This window comes from Tachyglossus aculeatus, chromosome 2 (assembly GCF_015852505.1).
Source record: "Tachyglossus aculeatus isolate mTacAcu1 chromosome 2, mTacAcu1.pri, whole genome shotgun sequence".
Lineage (NCBI taxonomy): Eukaryota > Metazoa > Chordata > Mammalia > Monotremata > Tachyglossidae > Tachyglossus > Tachyglossus aculeatus.
Window position 1 is genome coordinate 119,077,484 of NC_052067.1, and position 25,087 is coordinate 119,102,570.

The window sequence follows — 25,087 nt, forward strand, 5'->3', positions numbered from 1 at the left end:
TTTGGTGGAGGGGGGTGACATGCCCTGAAAGTTTCTGTAGTAAAATAATCCAGGCAGTGGAGTGAAGTATGGCCTGGAGTGGGGAGAGGCAGGTGGTTGGGAAGTAAGGAGGCTGATGCAGTAACCCAGGCGGCATAGGATGAATGATTGTACTAACGTGGTACTGGTTTGGATAGAGAGGAAAGGGAAGATCTTGGCGATGTTATGAAGGTGAGACCCACAGGATTTGGTGATGGATTGCATATATGGGTTGAATTCTCATTCAAGAGTCAAGGATGACACCAAGGTTATGGGCATGTGAGACAGAAAGCATGGTTGTGCCATCTACAGTGACATGAAAGTTTGGGAGAGGGCACAGTTTGGGAGGGAAGATAAGGAGCCATGTTTTGGATTTGTTGAGTTCGAGGTGGCAGAAGGACATCCAAGTAGAGATGTTCTGAAGGCAGGAGGAGAAGATGGAGGTGAGCCTGAAGACAGGGAGAGAGAAGAGGGGAGGAGATGTAGATTTGAGTGTCATCCACGCAAAGATGGTAGTTAAAGCCAAGGGAGCAAATGATTCTCCAAGGGAGTGAGTGTAGATGGAGAATAGAAGGGGGCCAAGAACTGAACCTTGAGGGACCCCCACAGATAGGGGATGGAAGGGGTAGAAGGAGCCCACAAAGGAGATTGAGAAAGAATAGCCAGAGAGATAGTAGGAGAACCAGGAAAGGTCAGAGTCAGAGAAGCAAGGTTGGATAACATATTGAAGAGAAGGAGATGGTCCACAGTGTCAAAGACAGCTGAGAGGTCAAGGAAGATTAGGATGGATTAGGAGCCATTGGAATTGGCAAGGAGGATATCACTGATGACCTGTGGAAGAGCAATTTCAGTGGAGTGAAGGAGATGGAAGTCAGATTGGAGGGGTCATTTTTGTGCAGCTGCACTTAGTTATGGACAATGTTTCAAGTGGGTTGAGATAATTTTGTGTTGAGATAATATGGATATCTTCCCACACCATTTTTAAGAGACTCAAACTCACTGGTTACCTTTTGGGGGCTAAATCTGTGCTTATGCATAAGCCATTCATTCTCATTTTAATTCTTTTTGCAGTTAAAACAGTGCAAACTATGCTTTTCTTCTCTCAGACGTAAATTGCAGTTATGCTTGTTTTTATTTCTTTCCCAAGCTTGGGTTTATTGCTCAATTTCATTGTTTGCCATTTCTGCAGCTGGGAAGATTGTTGGTCCAAAGTATACAATATTAGCCTGAAATGTTTACCTGTAGACCACAGTGCCTGAAATGGTACTTCCCCAACCTTAAATACAGTGTGTAAACAGTCCCAAAATAATTACAGAGTATGTATTTCATATGTTCTAGTGGTAATTTTGAAGTGAATACTTCCCGGCAGGACATAACTCAATCTTACACCAGTTTTCCTTGAATTCTGATGAACTGGTCTATTTTTTACCTAAGGTTATTATGAGTCTATTTTGAAGTACCTGTAGGCTAGAAATACATTTTTGTCTAATGCCTAAGCATGTAATTTATTTCCTTGTGATTTATTAGATTTACATATTGCTTATGATGCTATACCTACCTTTTGAAGAAAAATCACTTGGTTCAGGGTATTAATGGGCTCTTTGAACATTGTCAGCTGTGTGACCTTGGGCAAGCCACTTAACCTATCTGTGCCTCAGTTACCTCATCTGTAAAATGAGGATTAAGACTGTGAGCCCCATGTGGGACAACCTTATCACCTTGTATCCTTGCAGCACTTAGAACAGTGCTTCTCACATAGTAAGCACTTAGATACCATCATCATTATTATTATTATTAATTAGGATATTTTATTGTTTGTCCTATTAGTCTTTCATATTTATACAAATTATTTTTAACTGCCTAGTATAGATTTTACATTTTTTTCAAATTTGTAATTTTTATGGGAATAATTTCCTACTCTGCTGATGGGCATAGTCGAAGTTGAAGAGAGCATATGAACTAAATTTTATAATTAATCCAGTTCTGCTCTCCATTCCTGGTTGGCCTTAATACTCAATCCTCCATAGTACCCATCCAGAATGGAGTAATAGAAGTAGTTGTATGAAGCACAGGCTAAGTGCAGTCAAAAAGTAACACATTTCCTTTCTAAAACGGTACTTTTAATCTAAAGAGGAGACAGATATAAAAATATTTACAACAGAAAAACCAAAACATATATTCAGTGCATAGGTGAATAGATATAGAATGGCTTAAGCCCTTATTGTATAGATAGATTTATATAATTTGGGGTGTTGGGAACTAATTAGGTGAAGCATGTTGAAGGAGGTGGGATTTCAGAATGACCTGAACAGATTTGGGGAGAGAAAGAGTTTCATGCCAAGGAATAGTACAAGGGAAGAGAGGAAATCTGTAGAGTCAGGTGAACTCAACTTTGAAGGTTTGCTGGGGAGTAAAGGACAGAGAGCAGATAAGTTCAGTGGGTGATTTGGTGGAAATTATGAGGAGTTTTGCTTAATGAAGAGTTATACCGGAAGCCTGTGAAGCATTTTGAAGAATAGAGAAATGCAGACCAAATGTTGAGTCAAGAAGATATTTCATGGAATCCTTTGTAGGGGTGTGATTTGCATGAGACATTTGGTTGCCTTATGAGGTTGTCCAGGTGTCCAATCTATTCTAACTACCAATGAGGCAAAGGGGTTCAACTACAATCCAATCTAACATGGTGCTGCCTCCCTCTCCCAGTCATATGATATATTCTGACACTGTCCTGGTACTTACCCTCCATGTGTTATATCCTGCCACCCATCCCTGTAGCTGACAATGTTACCACCACCAAACTGTGCTGGTGAAGGGAGATGTGCACACACTCACAAATGTTTGTAAGTGAGGTTGTGTTCTAATTCCTTGGAAGGTAATGTGCTGCCCGAGGTCTGTCTCCCAACTCATCACACCAGGTGGAAAAAGCAAGGAAGCATCTACAATAAGCCTGGAACTTGGACTCACTGCAATATTTTTGCTAAATTATTTTTATATAGTTTTATAGCATTACTTTAGTAAGAGAAGTTTTGTATTTTTCTAGTCACTATTTCTTTTGCTTATGGAATGAATAAATTAGCACAGGAAGGATACACAATGTGACAGAGTTGTGATCATGAGAGAATTTTCAGCCATACTTAGAATACACAAGTATGTATTCACACACACACACACAATTTATGTGCATTTGTCCCCCATATATAAAGAGTCTTCTAAGAGTAAATTTCACTTAAATGTATGTGTATAGCTGGAAAGGTCTGCAATCTATACTGTGCAACAAATTTCCCTCATGGCATTACGCTTGTTATTTTGCAATAGCTGGTGTTATTTTCTTTTTTGCTCCTTAGTGGAAAGAACATGGTCTTGGGAGCCAGAATAAGTGGGTTCTAATCACAGCTGTGCCACTTGTCTGCTTTGTGACTTTGGGCAAACCACTTAACTTCTCTGTGCCTCAGTTACCTCATCTGCAAAATGGGGATTAAGATTGGGATCCCCACATGGGACAACCCGATTCCCTTGTACCTACCCCAGCACTTAGAACAGTGCTTGGCACATAGTAAGCACTTAAATGCCACACTACTATTATTATTCCTTGTATTACTGTTCTAACAATGTTTCTACTTGAAAAGAGCCATTCTTTTCCTGATTGTAATCTGCCTTTCTGGTGTGTCTGAGAAAAATTAACTGTATGTATTAGCTCAAATATATCAAGTAATTAAAAATCAATAGTATTTACTGAGCACTTACTCTGCACAAAGTGTTTGTAGAGTAGATATAAATTACAGTTAGAGGGAGACAAAAGAATATGAACATATATACATAAGAACTATAGGAATAGTGACAGAACGCTGAAGTGACAGAAGGGGTGAAAAAGGTTGGATGATGAGAAATTAATCAAGGAAGGCCTCTTGGATGGGATGCAATTTCAGAAGGGCTTTGAAGGTTTGGAGAGTTGTTGTCTGCAGAATGTGAAGACCTAGGGAACTAATAGGCTGAAAGGAGGCCCAAGCAAGAAGTTGGAAGTAAGAGAAATGAAAACAAGGCACATGGAGTAGGTTACTAGGAATGAATGAAGTGTGAGAGGGTGCAGGGAGAGAGGAGTGAGGAAAAGTATGGGAGAGAGATCTGATTGAAAACCTTAAAGCCGGTGGATGGCAATTCTGCTTGAAGCAGCAAGGAACAGGGAAGCATTGCAGGGTTTTGAGGGTGTTTTACTGCATCCATAGATATTTCTTCTGTCCTCACTTTTGGTTGAACATAGTACCAAGTACTTGAGTGAAGTCTGGACAGAACAGACTGTAAAATAAATTACAGGTAGCAGGGAAGTAAAAGAGCATAAAATAATGTACATAAGAATTACAGGAGTAGTTAATAGACTTGGAAGTGCTGACATGGCAAAAGGGGTGAAAGAATGGGTTGAGGAGAAATTAATCACAGTTAACATAATTGGTTCAATGCTATAAGGCTGACTTTCTAGGAATTCATTGTTTTAATCCTGTCTAACCATTTCCAGATATCACAGCTGCATAGATGGTTAGACTCCACCACATTTAAACTTTTAGTTTGATCCAGAAGATGATATTCCCTTATTGCTATACTCTATTTAATAACATTCCGAAAGGATACACTGGTCCATTTTGTTAGATATTTTTTATTCACTTGTTTATCTGTATGCCACGTAGGTATTATTCATGTATGGATATGATCTTGTCACGAGCCCCAAGTTCATTCCTGCCAGGACCATCTTGGACCGGAGGAGAATCAGTGATATGTAGTACAAGTCAAACCACACTTCTCATCACCATCAGGCAGAAACTCCTCACCCTTGGCTTCAAGGCTCTCCATCACCTCGCCCCCTCCTACCTCTCCTCCCTTCTCTCCTTCTACAGCCCAGTCCGCAGCCTCTGCTCCTCTGCCACTAATCTCCTCACCGTGCCTCGTTCTCGCCTGTCCCGCTGTCGACCCTCTGCCCATGTCATCCCCCTAGCCTGGAATGCCCTCCCTCCCCACATCCGCAATGCTAGCTCTCTTCCTCCCTTCAAAGCTCTATGAGAGCTCACCTCCTCCAGGAGGCCTTCCCAGACTCAGCCCCCTCCTTCTCTCCACCTCCTCCTTCTCTCCATCCCCCCAGCCATACCTCCTTCCCTTCCCCACAGCACCTGTATACATGTATATATGTTTGCACGTATTTATTCCTCTATTTATTTATTTATTTTACTTGTACATATTTATTCTATTTATTTTATTTTGTTAATATGCTTTGTTTTGTTCTCTGTCTCCCCCTTCTAAACTGTGAGCCCACTGTTGGGTAGGGTCTGTCTCTATATGTTGCCAACTTGTACTTCCCAAGCGCTTAGTACAGTGCTCTGCACACAGTAAGCGCTCATTAAATATGATTGATTGACCACCACGGTTACTGTGAAAAGCTTTTTACTTAATTTTACCAACATGCAAGGGAGTAACACACACACACTCCTCACTCCACCAAGTGTCCAATACCAGTCTGTGGTCAAAGGAGCTCTTTCTGCCAATGCTTCTTTTTCTGCTTCCAAATGCTGCTCTCCTGCTGCAGGTACTTCCCTCTGTGCCTCCTGCGAGAGAGTGCCTCCTTCAAAGCAAACACCTTTTATCTGCCTTTGGCATGGCAGCTGTGGCTCTATGTGGCATTCATTGATTGGTCCAGGCCAATTACTGGATAGAACAGGGAGAGAAAGCCAGTCTCCCTCCATACTACACCACCACAGGCCAGTAATCACCTGTCTCAGATAGAGCCCATTAGTGCCTTTGCAAACTCTCCCTTGTTGTTGTTCATGGGGTCACAAACAGTCACTAACAAGGCAGCTTGTTGTGGGCTCACCACAGATCTCACCAACTGTTTGTGTATGTGTGTAAACTGTGTGATTTTAAAAGTTATTTTATCATCATTATTTTCAATCATTCCTATCATATACCTTTTAAATCAATCAATATTTATATTGATGTTATATTTCCCTTCAAAGCCCTACTGAGAGCTCACCTCCTCCAGGAGGCCTTCCCAGACTGAGCCCCTTCCTTCCTTTCCCCCTTCTCCTCATCCCCCCCGCCTTGCCTCCTTCCCCTCCCCACAGCACCTGTATATATGTATATATGTTTGTACATATTTATTACTCTATTTATTTTACTTGTACATATCTATTCTATTTATTTTATTTTGTTAGTATGTTTGGTTTTGTTCTCTGTCTCCCCCTTTTAGACTGTGAGCCCACTGTTGGGTAGGGACTGTCTCTATATGTTGCCAATTTGTACTTCCCAAGCGCTTAGTACAGTGCTCTGCACATAGTAAGCGCTCAATAAATATGATTGATGATGATGATGTTGATATGCTTGTACATATTTATTACTCTATTTCCTCATTTATTTTACTTGTACATATTTATTACTCTATTTATTTATTTTACTTGTACATATTTATTCTATTTAATTTTGTTAATATGTTCAGTTTTGTTGTCTGTCTCCCCCTTCTAGACTGTGAGCCCACTGTTGGGTAGGGACCGTCTCTATATGTTGCCAACTTGTACTTCCCAAGCACTTAGTACAGTGCTCTGCACACAGTAAGTGCTCAATAAATACGATTGAATGAATGAATGAATATATTATAGGACTATAAATCATATACTTATAGGACTCTTATAGGAAAAACTCTGTAGTAGGTGCTTGGGAGAGTGCAAAAAAAGTAAAACATTCCCTGTACTTAAATAGCTCCTAATCTAATGGCAGAGACTGGAAGATATAAATTGCAGACATACAGTGGGGTCAAAGAAGAAGCTTACTTATAGTAGGATGCTTTAACTCTGCCCTCTCCTTGGCCAGGTAGAATTGTATCTAAATCCTTATTGACAACCATGCCCATTGACTTTACCAGTTTTTAACTCCCTCCTCAAACCCTCTATCCCCTTGCACTCCCCATCCCTTGCCTCTAATGACCTGCTTACCTATTTAATTTTAACTGAGAAAATTGAAACTGTAATTGAAACTCCATCCTAATCCTCCATGACTCTCAGCTGCTTTTGAACCATCTACTACTCCTTCCTGGTCCCTCTATTCTCCTGCCCCTTCTTCAACTCTCCCGTCCCTCCCAGCAGTATCTCAAGAGGAAATCTGCCTTCTCTCAAAATCCACCTTGTCCACCTGCACACCCGACCCCAGTCCTTCCCACCTTCTGAAAACACTTGTCCCCTCCCTTCTTCCCTCCTTCATCACCATCTTCAATTGCTCGCTCTCCAGTGGCTTCTTCCCTACTGCTTTCAAATATGCCCCTGTCTCCCCTAACCTTAAAAAACCCCTCCTTTGACCCCACAGATCCCTCCAGTTATCTCCCCATCTCCCTCTTACTGTTCAATAAATATGACTGAAAGAATTCAAACAACATATTTAATCTATAACTAAATCTTATCGATTCAACCTTCACATCATCGCTGAAACCTCCTCTTTCCTCTCCATCCAAACTGCTACCACATTAATCCAAACACTTATAGTAGTGCACTTTGATGCCTCTCTGCTGCTCTCCTTGCCTTCTGTCTCTTCCAAATGCAGCCCATATTTCACTCTGCTGCCCACACCATTTTTCTATAAAAATGATCAGTCCATGTTTCCCCACTCCTCAAGCATCTCCAGTGGTTGCCCATCCACTTCTGCATCAAAAGGAAACTCCTTACCATTTGAGCAAAAACACTCAATCACTTTGCCCCCTCCTACCTAATAATAATAATAATGGCATTTATTAAGCACTTACTATGTGCAAAGCACTGTTCTAAGTGCTGGGGGGATACAAGGTGATCGGGTTGTCCCACATGGGGCTCACAGTCTTTAATCCCCATTTTCCAGATGAGGGAACTGAGGCACAGAGAAGTTAAGTGACTTGCCCAAAGTCACACAGCTGACAAGTAGCAAAGTCGGGATTGGAACCCACGACCTCTGACTCCAAAGCCCGTGCTCTTTCCACTGAGCCATGCTATCTCATCTTGCTACTATCCTACTATAACCCAGCCCTCACACTTTCCTCCTCTAATGCCAACATTTTCATCTATTACGCCGATTTCATCTACCTTTCCATTGATGTTGTACCCACATCAAACCTCTGGCCTGGAATGCCCTACCTTTTCATATATGACAGATCATTACTCTCCCCACCTTGAAAGCCTTATTGAACGCACATCTCCGAGAGACCTTACTTAAGCCGTGATTTCCACTTTTCCACTTCATTCTGCATGGCCCTAACTTTCTCCTTTTTATTCACCATCCGTCCCCCGAGGCCACACAGTGTTTATGTACATATCCATAATTTATTTATTTATATTAATGTCTGTCTCCCCCTCAACTGTAAGCTCATTGTGGGCAGGGGATGTGCCTCTTACATTGCTGTCTGGTATTCTCCCAAGATTTTAGCACAGTGCTCTGCACACAGTAAACACTTAATAAATATAATGGATTTATCGATCAAATAGTATTAGCAAGAGTTTGGGGAAATTTATAAATCAATGAGTGAATAGCACTATTGAATGTGTATACTTGAAAGGATGTAAAGTGCTATTGTATGCATCAGTGCTTTTAGCATTATTCATTGAGTACAAATAAAGAGATATGCTAAGATGTTACTAAATGATTTAAATAATGACTACTGTGTACTGTATGTTATTTTAATTTTGAAGAATGTTTTTCTACTGACCTCATGAGTGTAATTATCATTAGCGAAGTACAGAAGTGTTGTGTATTCATTTGGGTTAGCATTTCTGGTCCATACCATCTATCCAAGGGAGTCAATAGGTATTAGCTCTGATCTAACCAAATGCATTAGAGTTGCTTTTTTTCCAACACATTTTATCCAAGCTCCTAACTGATATAGTTTTCTGGTAATCATAGTTAAGAGTTGAAAAATGCATAGCTAAGAGTTGCAAAACTCACTGAATGAAAATTTACTAAAATTTACTAAATTCCCTTGTCCTAAATGAAAAAGTGGAAACAAACAAAGGGGATAATTACCCTTTGCTTAGAAAGGCACTTAGGGACTCATCTGGACAAATTAATTTTCATCAGCACCCAGAGAATAAGTTAAATATCTAAGGAGGTATATGGCTGAGAGCAACACACTATCTTCAGAAACTGTAATGACTATTCTCCCTAAAGTTGTTTGAATTTTGCTTTGAATTATGCACCATGGGTAGTTTAAAAAAAAAAAAAAACAACTTTCCACAACATTGGTCATCCTGGTGATAGAATAAACACTTGGATCGGCTTGAGACCAGGTTTGTTAGAGGGGAAAGGGCAGATTTTAATAATGTTAGTTACCAACCAATCAATATACATTTATTGAGCACTTACTATATGCACAGCACAGTACTAAGCACATGGTAGAGTCAAATTCAACAGAGTTTGTACCTGTGTTCTCTGCCCACAACAAGCTTACAATCTAGAGGGGCAGACAGGAATTAATATAAAGAACTAAATTACCGCTATGTATGTAAATGCTGTGGAGCCAAAGGTAGGGTGAATATCAAGTCTCAAAGGGTACAGATCCAATGCATAGATGATACAGGAGGGAAAGGGAATCAGGGAAAAGAGGGCCTACTCAGAGAAGTCTTCTAGAGGGAGATGTGAGCTTTAATAAGCTTTGGAAATGGGGAGAGTGGAGGTCTTGGGTATTTGGAGGGAGAGAGAGTTGGAGGCAAAAGGCATCAGCAATGAGATAGATCAGGGCAAAATGATCAAGATGGCACTAGAGGAATGAAGTGCATAAGTGGAGATGTAGTAGGAGATTAGTGAGGTAAGGTAGGCCGAGGCAAGTTGATTAAGTGCTTTAAAGCTGATTGTAAGGAGTTTCTGTTTGATGTGGAGGTGGACGGTCAACCACTGGAGGTTATTGAGGAGTGTGAAGATGTGGTCAAAACACTTTTTAGAAAAATGAGTCAGACAGCAAAATGAATTATGGACTGAAGTGGGAAGAGACAGGATGTAAAGCCGATGTATCAGTAAAGGAGTTATAGAATAAATGCCCTGATCATCTTAGGAGCAGTTTGGATAGAGAGAAAATGGCATATTTTAACAATGCTATTTATTGATTTCTTTATCACAGAAATTTTGTGAAAATTAATTACACTTACCTACTTGGAAAAATGGAACATTATAACACATAATGGTACAATGCTTTCTGTTTTAAAAGAAATGATAATCCTCACTCTAGTAGAGCAGGAAAGACTACAATATTGCCCTAGATAACAAATTTCCTCCAATGTGGAATTGCTGGATAATAGATCTTTAATTATTTCTTTGATACAGTACAATCCACTCAGAAGACACTCAACAAATGTTAATTGATAATGATAATCATAGATAACAAGAGTGCCAATTTTCTAAGGCAATATAGAATTTTAATTACTAATCCTAATTGTTTTTCAGTCTAGTGAAGAAAGGAGTATAAATTATAGGTCAAAAACATTTTATCAATTAGAAAGAGTCTAGAGAACTATAAATTGATTCAGCACTTCTAATCCCAAGCCTGACATGAAAATCTCCCTACCAACCTTGTAAATAATCTTTTTAAAATTACTAAAACTAAGAAAACATACTGCCTTATGAAAATATCCTCTCCATAGTAAGAAGGTGGATGCTGTAGTTAAATTGGGTTATGACCAGTGATAACAGGAATAATTAATAATAATTATGGTATTTTTTAAGTGCTTATTATGTGCCAAGCACTGTTCCAAGTTCTGTGATAGATAGAAATTTATCTGGTTGGACAAAGTCTCTGTTCCACACGGGGCTCACACTCTTAATCCCCATTTTACAGAGGCCCAGAGAAGTTAAGTGACTTGCCCAGGCTCACAGCAGACATATGGCAGATAGTGGTTGTTTCTTTGAAAATTAAGCAATAGATCTGGGAAATATTTCAAGAAAATAAGATTGGGTTATTGACTGAATATAATTATTGAAAGAGAAAGGAGTGTCAAGAATAGTACCAAAGTTTAGAGGCTTCAACTGTGCTGGGAAAGTTAGATGGAGTAGATTTGAGAGGAAATATAACAAATTCAGCTTGAATTCTAGAAGAGCATCCATGTGGAGATAGATGTCTAAGAGACAAGAGAAATCAAAGATGGTAGAAAAGGTGAGAATCCAGAATACAGAATGTATTGAGGTAGATTTGGAAATCATACCCATTGACATGATAGTTGAAGGCATGGGGTGAATAAACTGTCTAAAGGAATAACAGTAGTACAGCATTTATTGAGAATCTAGTAGGTTTTCTACACTAGGTTCTTGGGAAGGGCAGAATAAAGAAGTGACATATTTCCTGCCTACTCTAATTGTGAGTCAAACTGACAGTAAGATAAGAAGATATGGGGGCCTAGAACAGAGGCTTGAGGTGTACCATAGTTTGGGAATAAGAAGTGGAGGAAAAGTCAGTGAAATAGAATGAGAATATAGAAACTAGCAGAATAATGCTAAAATAAACTAAATTAAATAAGCCACCAGACAAGTGGAACAAAAAAAGAAAAAGCAAATGCTACCTTGGAAGGAATATAATGGAGCTAGAAGAGGAATGGGGGAAAAATCACAAAGATAGAGAAGACGATGAGAGAGGTAAGGAAGAGGTTAAAGAGAAGTAAGATCCTCAAGGGCGAGGATCACATCTACCAACACCATTTTACTTCCAAGAGCACTTAGTATCACTTTTTTTTAATGCAGTAAAACACTTCATAAATACCACTGATGAACTGATTGACAAAAACCATAGCAAAAGAAAAAGATGACAGAAAAGGAGAAAATTAAAAAGAGTGTAATACTAAGTAACTTCAGACTTCGAAAAGGAAGTGGAAGACAAGAAGACAAAGCAGTTTAAAAAAGAAGGAACAACTCATGTCAAAAGGGTTGGATACAAACATAGGAGTAAGAGAGCCTCAGCTCTCGAAGAAGTCTTTCTTCCTCTGACTTAGGCTGTGAGCCCTATCTGAGACAGGTGCTGTGCCCCAACTGTTTATCCTGTGTCTACTCTAGGGCTTAGTACAGTGCCTGGCACATGCACAATTATTATTCATTATTATTACGGCACAGCGGGAGGACAGACTGAGTGGGGAGAGGGATTGTGAAAATAGGCTCTGATTGCTCGCTCACATGGAGCCTGAGCCATGAGAAATTCAGCAACTCCTTATTTTAAGGATATGGATCAACATTTCTTTTTTTATTCTCCACAAAAAATGTACATTCGTTTGAGTGAATTAATAAATATATAAATTTATACATGTATTTATTGATTCTGAAAATAGCATTCAAATTTCCAGAATGAATCATCTTGAATCCTAACATTTTATGAATCCCTGATATTAATTAATTGAATTTTCTGATGCCACATTCTAAAATCTGTTCTTTAAAATTTTGGGTTTTCTTCTCCTAAGCTAAATGAGTCAAGATCATTCTAAGTTAAATTAACCTGGGTCCATCACAGGCACACTAGACATTCACATTGGCTCATCCTCCTTCATGCTTCAGTGGGCATTACTATTAATGATGAATACTACCGCACAATTTCAACCTTGACCTCAGGTTCTTCTAGAGTATTATATGAATTTTTTTTGTGGTTATTTTGGTATTTTCCTCAATCCCTCTATTTGTGTTCTGACATTATCTTCTCTGTTTTCCTTTTAGCAATTATCAATTTATCATGTTGATTAGCAGTATCATTAATGCAAACAAGACAAAGACAAACAAACCTTTTTCCTTTTGGTCATTTAGTACTAAAAGGATTTTAATAAGACAGGAACAGTGAGTGGAAAATGACTTCTGGAAACATTTTTGTAATCTTATTTAAAGGATTGATGCTTATAACAAAGTTTTGTCTGTTGCTATCATCTAAATACTGGCATTTGTCTTTGAACAAAGTATTTTCCAAGAATGTTGATTGTAAGAAGATTGATTATATGTGCTACAGAAAAAATATGGTTATCAAGATCCACAATCATATTTTTGCTGAAACTAACAAAACCACACACCAAAGCATACTGAATGATTCTTTTTTCTGAAGACTCTCAGGTTCCAATAGCTGTCTGAATCATAAATGACAAAGCATATTGAGAAGTTTTGCTAATCTACTGAAAATACCTTTTTTTCAATAGTTTTTGTTAAGCACTTTCTATGTGCCAGGCATTGCACTAAGTGCTGGGGTAGATACAAAATAATCAGATTGGACACAGTCCCTGTCCTATATGGGGATCACAATCTTAATCCCCATTTTTTAATGAGGTAGCAGACACAGAGAAGTCAAGTGACTTGCCCCAGGTCACACATCAGGCAAGTGGCAGAGTGGGATCGGAACACAGATCCTCTGACTCACCTGCTCTTTCCACTGGGCCACACTGTTTCTCAGTGTGACCTGGTTACCTCCAATGACTTTGTGAACAAACATTGAAAAGTTGATTTAAGTACTTTTCAAGGTTTTTTATTATATTTAAAATGTTTCCGTGAATATTTTTAGAGGCAAAATAAAGTGTCTAAATTAATGTGAAAGAGTGAACTTTTCTATATATTGCTTAAATTTTCCTCTTAATTGTATTATCAATAAATCAATCAATAGTATTTATTGAGCAGAGCACTGTACTAAGACTTTGGAGAGTTCACTGTAACAGATTTGGTAGACATGTTCCTTCCTCAAAATGAGTTTAATGTCATCCTATAGAAGCAAAACATTATTTTTCCTTCCTAGGCAGGATGATTTTGTGGGATTTTTGTATTTGTTTGACAATCAAAGTCTTCAGGTGTTTTGGTAGAGAAGCTGGCCTTTTCTTTTCATCTGAAATACTACGGTTACACCTTAAATTACTGATGCCACAGTGGAAGATAATGATGTAAATTACAATAACCACAATCAAAATACCCAGGTAATGCACACTGCTGTGTCTTTGAAATCTCCCCAAACTTTCCATCATCATCAATTGTATTTATTGAGCGCTTACTATGTGCAGAGCACATCATATCAGGGATTACATCATGCGGATATGTAGATTACATATAAATGATAGGAAGTGTCTCCTATTCTTGCCCTGTTTCTGTTCCCACCAAAGGAATGTCAATCAGTACTGTGTACTTAGTGCTACTCTATACAGAGCACTCTACTAAGTACTTGTGAGAGTACAGTAGAGAAGGTAAATACAAGGATTTTAAAATCTAGCAGTGTAAGGAATCCATTTGTGATGTCACAGCAGCAAGCAGTTTCTGAAAATTCTAACATTTCAGCACCTTTTTATTACCTTCACCTCAGGTATATGGCCTTTGCCTCGCACCCTAATTCAGTGCACTTTCAATTGTGAAAAGCTAAAATGAAATTATATTGTAAATGATCAAAGCCTGATTTCATCCAAATTAAACAGGACCCTTTTCTCATGGTATTTATTAAGCACTCATTGTGTGCCATATACTGTATAGATTTTTTTTATGGTATTTGTTAAATGCTTACTATCTGCCAGGCACTGTACTGAGCATTGGGGTAGGTACAACTTAATCAGGTTGGACACAGTCAATGTCCAACATGGGACTCATGGTCTTACTCCCCATTTTACAGATATGGTAACTGATGCACAGAGAAGTGAAGTGACTTGCTTAGCACAGTGTTCTGCACACAGTAAGTGTTCAATAAATATGATTGAATGAATGAATTTGCCCAAGGTCACACAGCAGACAAGTAGCAGATCTGGAATTAGGACATGTTGCCTCTCTATCCTTCTCTTCTCCATCTATACCCATGCCCTTGGAGAACTCATTCCCTGCCATACCTTCAACTATGATCTCTAGTCAAATAATTCCCAAATCTATATCTCCAGTCCGGACCTCTCCTTCTCTGTAGTCTTGTATTTCCTCTTGCCTTCAGGACATCTTTACGCATCAAATTTTACATATTATTCATTCATTCATTCAATTATATTTATAGAGTGATCACTGTGTGCAGAGCACAGTACCAAGCACCTGGGAGAGTGCAATACAACAATGAAGGGACAGGATCTCTGCCCACAACTGAAAGCTCATTTTACAGTCTAGAGGGGGAAAAACAGACATTAATAATTTTTGTCTATTTGTCTGTTTACATTATAAATTATAGATATGTACATAAGTGATGTTGGACTGGGAGGGAGGATGAACAAAAAGAGCAAGTTGGGGTAAAGCAGAAGGGAGTAGGAGAAGAGGAAAGGAGGGCTTGGTCAGGGAAGGTCTCTTGTAGATGTGCCCTCAATAAGGCTTTGAAGGGGGAAAGACTAATTTTCTGTCAGATTTGAGGAGAAAGCACATTCCAGCACAGAGGCAAGACATGAGCTTGTTGTGACCAGGGAATGTGTCTGTTATATTGTACTCTCCCAAGCTCTACATTGAGTGTTTTGCACACAGTAATCCCTCAATAAACACAATTGGATGAATGAATGACGTAGGCGAGAGGTTGGTGATGAGATAGATGAGATTTAGGCACAGTGAAAAGCTTAGCATTAGAGGAATGAAGTGTGTGGGCTGGGTTGTATTAGGAGAGCAGTGAGGTGAGGTAGAAGGGGGCAAGGTGACTGAGTGCTTTAAAACCAATGGTGAGGAGTTTTTATCCTATCATGCCTTGATTACTGCATCATCCTCCTTGCTGACCTCCCTACCTCCTGTCTATCCTCACCCCAGGACTTACTTCACTTTGCTACCCTGAGCAGAGTATATTTTTCTATAAAAATAGTCAGTTTATGTTTTCCCACTCTTCAAGAACTTCCAGTGAATGCCCATCCACCTCCACATGAAACATAAATACCTTACCATCATCACTAAAGCACCCAATCACCTTGCACCCTCTGACCTTATCTTGCTGCTTTACTACTACAACCCAGCCCAAACACTTTGTTTCTCTAATGTCAACCTACTCACTATACCATCTCGTCTATCTCACTGTTGACCTTTTGCCAACATCCTGCCTCTGGCCTGGAATACCATCACTCTTCATTCATTCATTCTCACTCTTCCTATCTGACAGATGATCATTTTAGCCACCTTCTAAACCTTATTAAAAGCACATCTCCTCCAAGAGGCTTCCTCTGACTAAGCCCTCATTTCTTCTTCCACTCTCTTCTGTAATAATAATGATGGTATTTGTTAAGTGCTTACTATATGCAATCACTGTTCTAAGCACTGAGCACAGTTCTGTATGAACCCTTGTACCCTTTTTCAGTCCCACAGCACTTACGTACATATCTATAACTTATTTATTTATATCAATATCTATCTTCCCCTCTAGACAATGATCAGGGAACATCAGGGAACAGTCTCCCTGTTCTAGACTGTGAGCCCGTTGTTGGGTAAGGACCGTCTCTATATGTTGTGAACTTGTACTTCCCAAGCGCTTAGTACAGTGCTCTGCACACAGTAAGCGCTCAATCAATCAATCGTATTTATTGAGCGCTTACTGTGTGCAGAGCACTGTACTAAGCGCTTGGGAAGTACAAGTTGGCAACATATACAGTCCCTACCCAACAGTGGGCTCACAGTCTAAAAGGCTCAATAAATACGATTGAATGAACGAATGAATGTGTACCAACTCTGATTTACTGTACTCTCCCAAGACCTTAGAAATTTACTAATTGCTTTTAATAAAGCTAGTATTAACTTAGGAATACTAAGGGAAAAATGCATATCCTGAAATGATTCAGATTCTGAATGCAGCAGCACAGCCTATTATCCATTTGCTCAATGTATTTCTCTTTTTACCACAGGTGCTTAAGATTTTTAGTTCTTTTTGTATCAAACTATTCTTTTACTAAATTGCATAAAAATCTGTACCCTCAAATGCATCTACTGTCTTAGTTTCTAAATGTACAGCATTTCACATTCTAAGCTACAAAGATTTCAATAAAATCCTTTCACATTTATTAATTGTATTCGTCAAGACAGGAAATTGTATCTTTTCCTGAAGTTTCTTCTATGTTATTTTAAAATGAAAACCTCTCAATCCTTGAGTTTCATGTCTTGGTGAATCAAATCTCACTGTCACTGGATTCAGTTGCAATTTTATCATTCCATAATTATTCATAAAGCCCTCATTGCATACAATTAGCAAATCACTGAATTGTGTTGATGAAAGAGCCCTAGAGACATCTGTCTCATACCACAGGTAAATCTGTACTAAAATAGGTTTACGAGAAAACTCAGTAGCTGACAAAATAAATGTGTTACTTCAAGTGAGTGGTAGAACCAAGTATCTTGAAACATTGATTTTGACTCACAGAGCTGTAGCAAATGAGTGGAGGGGTCATCCAAGTACAATCCTGAAGAAGCGTTGAGTAGGACTTTAACATTCCACTTGAGGGACAAGGGGTATTTTTAAAGTGATTTTCACCTGAGCAACACAACAGGTCTGTAGGGAAAAACTTTAATTGTGAAATCTGACTTAATAAAGAACCAAATATTCAGTTACTTTAGCAGTTTCCCCAATATCACCTACAAACCATATTCCAACATCAAATGCAGAAAAATGACAAACAACAAGGTTGTGGAACTACAGTGAACTCCTCAACATTGAAGAATGGTCACAGAAACCCAATTCTCTTGGGCAGGTCATTTAGGAAAAATGGATGGTAACAGGATCCAGACGAAAGAAATGGTTTATGGTGAAATGAAAGTTTTATGCTGAAATTATGCAAGCAGGTAAGATAAAATGAATGATGTTAAGTAATATTGAAAAACAGTCTCGATAATAACAATGGATATTTTATGCTGATAGCAGATAAGTTGAGTGAACTGCACTCAGGTGGAGTTACTTTCTTATTACTACCCCCTACTGATACTTGTTCCTCTCCTACTACACATCAGTTTGGGTGCTTGGTTTCTACAAACCAACCTATTCACCATGCCCCAATGTCATCTCTCTTCTTGATACAAACATTTTACTCATCCATTTTGCTTGGACACTTCTTCCTATTTCACATCTGGAAGACTATTTCTATTCTTATTTTTGAGGCCCTTTGAAATCATATCTCCTCCAGGAAGCCTTCCTTGATTAATCTCTCCATCTTGCCGCCTTATTTTCTACTGCCACTGCAGCACTATAGCATCACACAAGCACTTCATTCAATGATATTTATTGAGTACTTACTGTGTGCGTAGCACTGTACTAGGCGTTTACTTGGGTACCCACCCTTAACAATGATGTACGTATCTTTAAACTCTTATTTGTAATTGCTTTTATATCTGTTTTCCCCTTTATATGGTACATTCCTTAAAGGCAATGAACAACTGTGAGCCCATTAATAGACTGTGAGCCTGTTGTTGGGTAGGGACCATCTCTATATGTTCCCAACTTGTACTTCCCAAGCACTTAGTACAGTGCTCTGCACATTGTAAGCGCTCAATAAATGATTGAATGAATATGTTGCTGATTTGTACTTCCCAAGTGCTTAGCACAGTGCTCTGCACACAGTAAGTGCTCAATAAATACGACTGAATGAATGAATTCCAGTGAACTCTATTGTTGTTGGGCAACCAAGCATTAAGTAATTTATCAGTGTCCATTTTGATGACTTAAGACTTAATATCTCGACTTCTTTTAGGGCAGTCATACTTGAGGTAAGGCCTGCTAAATATCAAATTGTTTTAGCAAGGTCTAGGGACAATACATAATGGCCTTAAAGTTGTTGCCTGAATGCCAGGATCTAAAACCACATGACCATTCTTGGGGGACATAGTTAATAATATTTTTATTAGCTATTAAAAAGTTGTAAACAATGAAGACTATTAAGATTCCATGACTGCATACATAATCATGGTAATGGTAATAATAATAATGGTATTAATTATATATTATATATTACATGATGATATTAAATTTATTCAGGAATGTATTATGTGGCAAACACTATGCTAAATGTTAGAGTAAATACAAGATAATTGGAAGACACTTAGTCACTGTCTTACATGGGTTCCCACAGATGAGGAACTGAGGCCCAGAGAAGCTAAATGACTTGCTTGTCCAAGTTCATATAGCAAGTAACATAGCTGGGACTAAAGTCCCAATCTAATTAGACTCCATATATTGTACTCTATTCATGTTGATGACAAAGACTTTTTAAAAATCCTATGGTATTATTTCAGTTTTCTAGCCTGTAAGAAGTTTACATTGCTTCACCGTTCAAGTTTGTTGATGTTTTCACTATATATTTTAGAGTTGCAGACATGCCATCACATGTTTGCAAATTAAGTTCCATAGAACTTCAGTCATAATGATGGAAACTTGATAGGTGAAGGAAGTGCTGTTACTATTTTCTTATGATTTCCTCCTTGACTGATGGGACTGTTGATGAAATAACCCATCCTTCCTTTACTGCTAATGTGGAAAGGTATTTGGTTCTTATAGATTCTTCAGTAATGTATCATAATCCTTGACTTAGTATCATTTAGTGTTGATTTGGAGTACTATATCCTTACCATCCTATCACTTATGTAGTTACTCCACTGATTTTAATCAATCAACTGCATTTATTGAGTGCTTATTGTGTGCAGAGCACAGTTCTAAAGAGTTTGGGAGAATACAACACAACAATATAATAGACACATTCCCTGCCCACAGTGGGCTTACATTACCTTTAAGCATTTGGATACCCAACCCACAGCGCTTTTGTATATCATTATACTCTACTAGTTCCCCCATCTGTAAATTAATTTTAATGCCTGTTTCCTTTTATAGATTGTAATCTCCTTGTGCTCAGGGATCATGTCCACCAACTCTATTTATATATACCACTCAGTAAGTACTTGCACCCATTAAGTACTTAATAAATGATTGATTGACCAACTTTTTTTCAGAAGTGCAAGGCTGCACAATGTTTTGAAAAAAAGCAACTATTGATAGAGCCTATCATGTCTCTGTGCCTCACTACACAGAGATCTAGAACATTTGATACCTAAACACTAGCTGTAATTTTCATTTTTCAGAAATGAACTGTCAAAGAGGATCTTTTTAAAGGAAGCTAATTACTGTTCGAGAAGAAAAAGCATATGCCATTGGAAACTCCATTCAAAGAACAGCAAAGCTTTACGATAAAGAGAAGGAATGAAATTTTAATTTTAATTTTGCTATTTATCACATAATTTTCCTGTGATTTTTTTGGTCATCTTTTTATCCCCCAAAACCTTCATTTATCAAATGTAAAAAATACTGATTTGTCTTGTCTTTTGCTGTTGAGTCATTTCTGACCCACAGCGACACCATGAACACATCTGTCCCAGAATGTCTCGCTCTCCATCTGCAATCATTCTGGTATTGTATCCACAGAGTAGGTAAACACAAATTGTTTGCTAATGCTCAATGGAAATTATAAAGTATCCAATCTATGAATGCTAGATTAAAATTGGATATTCTATAAAAAATGAAGTATTTCAATCTTAAAAAAATGATTTGTTACTGAATTAGAAATTATAAAAATGCATAATATATTCATTCATTCATTCAATCATATTTATTGAGCACTTACTGTGTGCAGAGCACTGTACTAAGTGCTTGGGAAGTACAAGTTGGCAACATATAGAGATGGTCCCTACCCAACAAAGGGCTCACATTCTAGAAGGGGGAGACAGACAACAAAACAAAACATGTGGACAGGTGTCAAGTCCTCAGAATAAATAGAAGTAAAGCTAGATGCACATCATTGACAAAATAAATAGAATAGTAAATATGTTCAAGTAAAATAAATAGAATAATAAATCTATACAAACATATATACAGGTGCTGTGGGGAAGGGAAGGAGGTAGGGAAGGGGATGAGGAGGGGGAGAGAAAAAAGGGGGCTCAGTCTAGGAAGGCCTCCTGGAGGAGGTGAGCTCTCAGTAGGGCTTTGAAGGGAGGAAGAGAGCTAGCTTGGCGGGTGTGCAGAGGGAGGGCATTCCAGGACAGAGGGAGGACGTGGGCTGGGGGTCGATGGCGGAACAGGCAAGAACGAGGCCCAGTGAGGAGGTTAGTGGCAGAGGAGTGGAGGGTGTGGGCTGGGCTGTAGAAGGAGAGAAGGGAGGTGAGGTAGGAGGGGGCGAGGTGATGGAGAGCCTTGAAGCCGAGAGTGAGGAGTTTTTGCTTGATGTGTAGGTTGACTGGTAGCCACTGGAGATTTTTGAGGAGGGGAGTAACATGCCCAGAGCGTTTCTGCACAAAGATGATCCGGGCAGCAGGGTGAAGTATAGACTGAAGCAGGGAGAGACAGGAGGATGGGAGATCAGAGAGGAGGCTGATGCAGTAATTCAGTCGGGATAGGATGAGAGATTGAACCAGCAGGGTAGTCGTTTGGATGGAGAGGAAAGGGTGGATCTTGGCGGTGTTGAGGAGGTGAGACTGGCAGGTTTTGGTGATGGATTGGATGTCAGGGGTGAACGAGAGAGCAGAGTCGAGGATGACACCAAAGTTGCAGGCTTGTGAGACGCGAAGGATGGTAGTGCCGTCTACAGTGACCAGAAAGTCAGGGAGAAGGCAGGGTTTGGGAGGGAAGATAAGGAGTTCAGTCTTGGACATATTAAGTTTTAGACGGCAGGCAGACAGCCAGATGGAGATGTACTACAGGCAGAAGGAAACCCGAGCCTGAAGGGAGGGAGAAAGAGCAGGGGCAGATATGTAGATTTGGGTGTCATCAGCATAGGGATGATAGTTGAAGCTGTGGGAATGAATGAGTTCACTAAGGGAGTGAGTGTAGATAAAGAACAGAAGGGGACCAAGAACTGACCTTTGAGGAACCCCTACAGTAAGGGGGTGAGAGGGGGAGGAAGAGCCTGCAAAGGAGACAGAATGAACAGCCAGAGAGATAAGAGGAGAACCAGGAGAGGATGGAGTCTGTGAAGCCAAGGTAAAATTTGTTATAGTAATATGTAATAATAATTATTATGTTACATATGTTACAAATATGTTACCTAGAGTAACAATCTATGTCTCGATCATGTTACATGTCTCAGTAGTTTACAGCTGGTTCTACAAATAATAAACTATAATGAAAGTGTCATAGGTTGTGCATCTCAAAATAACTCCAAAATGGAATCAGATTATCCATCTGATTCTTTTCAGTTTCTGATAATGGATTGAAAATATTAAGGATAGGAAGAAGCATCCCTTACTAGTGGATATGCAGAGTGAAGAATCTTCTGAATTAATGGTTTATTATGTAATGACACTTTCAAAGGTCTACTTGTACCATTTTTAAATGTTTTGCTTTATACTCATGCTTCAACCTTCAAGGTCTCTAGAATTTCCCTTCTCTTACTTTTCCTACTTTTTAGATATATCATGTATCATTAATATCTCTAGTAAATAGTAGGCAAGAGAAACAGTGCCCCCAAGTTTTTTTTTTGACAACCACATGATCTTCACAAACTGAAAAACAATCAATGGCATTCATTGATCACTTTGTGCAGAACACTCTACAGAGCACGTGAGAGGACTGTGAGCCCCCCCACTCCACCTCTAACACTCACACACCCTTTATATATACAAAATCTTCAGCTTCTTAGCACTTTCCCCTATCTGCAATGCCACTTCCCTATCTGTACCTTATTCCAATGTATGTCTCCCCTTCTAGAATGTAGGCCCTCTTGTGGGCAGGGATTGTGTCTATGAACTCTAGACTGTATTGTATTCTTCCACACTAAACACTCAATAAATACCACTGATTGGTTGATTAAGAAGGCAGAAAGTATAGCCCCTGGAAATTTAAGGAACTTTAAAGATTGAAGGTTGATTACCAGTAGTTTGCCATGTTTTCCAGATTAAGCAGCCATGAGTTTTTCAAACCACTTGTTCACTCTCAGTCTCTGTTTTCTGTTAGATATCAAACGTCTCAGCTTCAAATTTGAACATTATATTGGAGGGAAATGACAGGGAAATGATTTTGTCCCATGCGATTGAATAATTATTTTGCCTTGCCTTGTTTAGTTCAAAATTGCTTTAGTAGGTCCAGTTGGAAATGAATACTTTGTCTCCATCCAAATAGCTTATTTTAATTTTGTTCTAATGAGATAGCAGATGCTAGAAGCATACTCCCAAAGTAGGCTATATCTTCAAGGAATAATTTCCTTAGATTAATTTTTTTATAATACATCATCATACAACTACATCCTAACTACCTTTCATTACTACTGCACTTGTTGGTTCTATACTTCTTGTTCTTTTATTTTATTCATTACAATCATTTAAATGTATCATTTTCTGAGTCTTTTCCTGCTTCCTGGGTAGAGCAAAAGTATTTTTCAAACATTAGGGAATATTATTTTTCCATATTCATTTCTATGTTTATCCCAAGAATGGCAAGATCAGGAAGGACTAGTAGCAATAAAAAGTGAAATACGGCTATGATTTTGCTGTTCATTTGGAGGTGGTTGATCAATTCCTCTCCAGGAATGCTTTGAGAAAAGCAATTATCACTTTCTAGCAACAAGAAAACTATTTAGTACAATGCTGCATGGTATATGGTAGCCTAAAAATAGTCAATTCGAGAAACACTAAATTATGGACTGAATATCAATTTAATGTTTTTAGAATATATCAGAATATTTTGAAATTAGGAACACTCCCAGCACTCTAAAGTTTGTTTGAAACCAGGCTTTGGTGCCCTAAATCAATCATCAATCAAGTGCTCAATGTGTTGGTAGATATGTTTCCTGCCTACAACAAGCTTACTATTTAGAGTCGGAGATAGACATTAAAATAAATAAATTAAATTATAGATACATACATTAGTGTTCCTCTCTCAGGGTCACAGCTGGAGAATTGCCAGTATCCTACCAGTCTTGAATAAGGGAGGGAGAGTCAAGCAGAGGCATATCCATTCCATTCCTAGATTGGGCAGTGGCTAGGGAGTGGAAGACAATCTACTACAAGTCAAAACTCACCTGTGCTGGGCAGCAGCGGCATGAGAGACCGTTGAGGAGCAGACTCAATTTGACTGTGCAGAAGGAGGTAATGGTAAACCACTTCTGTATTTTTACCAAGAAAACTCTATGAATACATTACCAGAAGAATTGTGGAGGGAGGTGTAGTGTTCTGGCAGAGATGTGTCCATGGTGTCACTATGGGTCAGAGATGACCTGACAACATATGACAAGACAAGGCAAATGTTGTGGGGCTAAAGGAGGAAGGGATGAAGGATGCAAAGGTGACACAGAAGGAAGGGTTAGTAGGAAAAGGCTTTGAAGGTGGGGAGGGTGATTGTCTGTTAGATATGAGGATGAAAAGCATTCCAGGGTAGAGGCAGGATTTCAGCTAGAGGTCAGAGGCCAGCTACACAACATCAAGGTACAGTTTCTAGGTTTGCATTACAGGAGTGGAGCATGAGGGAAGGGAAATCAGTGAGGTAAAGTAGGTGTTGGCAAAGTGATTGAATGTTTTAAAACCTATGCTAATGAGTTCCTGCTTTATGTGAAGCTGGGTGGGCAACCACTGGAAATTATTGAGGAGTGGGAGAACATGGACTGAAGGGTTTTGCAGAAACATGATCCAGGCAGCTGAGTGAAGTATGGATTGGAGTGGGAGAGAGAGGAGGCAGGAAGGTCAGCAAGGAAGCTGATGCAGTAATCAAGGTGTGATAGGATAAGTGCTTGGATTAACATGATAGCAGTTTGGATGGACAGAAAAGGTCAGATTTTAGTGATAATAATATTAATCATTTTAGTATCTGTTAAGTGCTTACTATGTGCAAACCACTGTTCTAAGCGCTGGGGAGGATACAAGGTGATCAGGTTGCCCCATGTGGGGCTCACAATCTTAATCCCTATTTTACAGATGAGGTAAATGAGGCATAGAGAAATGAAGTAACTTGCCCAAAGTCACACAGCTGACAAGCGGCATTTGAACCCATGACCCCTGACTCCCAAGCCCGGGCTCTTTCCACTGAGCCATGCTGCTTCTTTATGTTGTGGAGGTTGAACCAAGAGTGTTTGGTGACAAATTGAATGTATGAGTCAAATGAAAGAGATGAGTTGAGGATAACACCAAGGTTATGGGCTTGTGAGACAGGAAGGATTGGTAGTGCTGTCCACATAGGTTTTTCCAGTGACATATTCCTAATGAA

At 39.0% G+C, this 25,087-nt stretch overlaps 1 non-coding gene across 1 annotated transcript; it reads left to right on the top strand.

The window, feature by feature from the left end:
• The first annotated feature begins 23,761 nt into the window (after positions 1-23,761).
• Positions 23,762-23,899, top strand: LOC119925126. Its single transcript, XR_005449794.1, has one exon. It is a non-coding gene; the product is annotated as a small nucleolar RNA SNORA7 (small nucleolar RNA).
• The last annotated feature ends 1,188 nt before the right edge of the window (positions 23,900-25,087 follow it).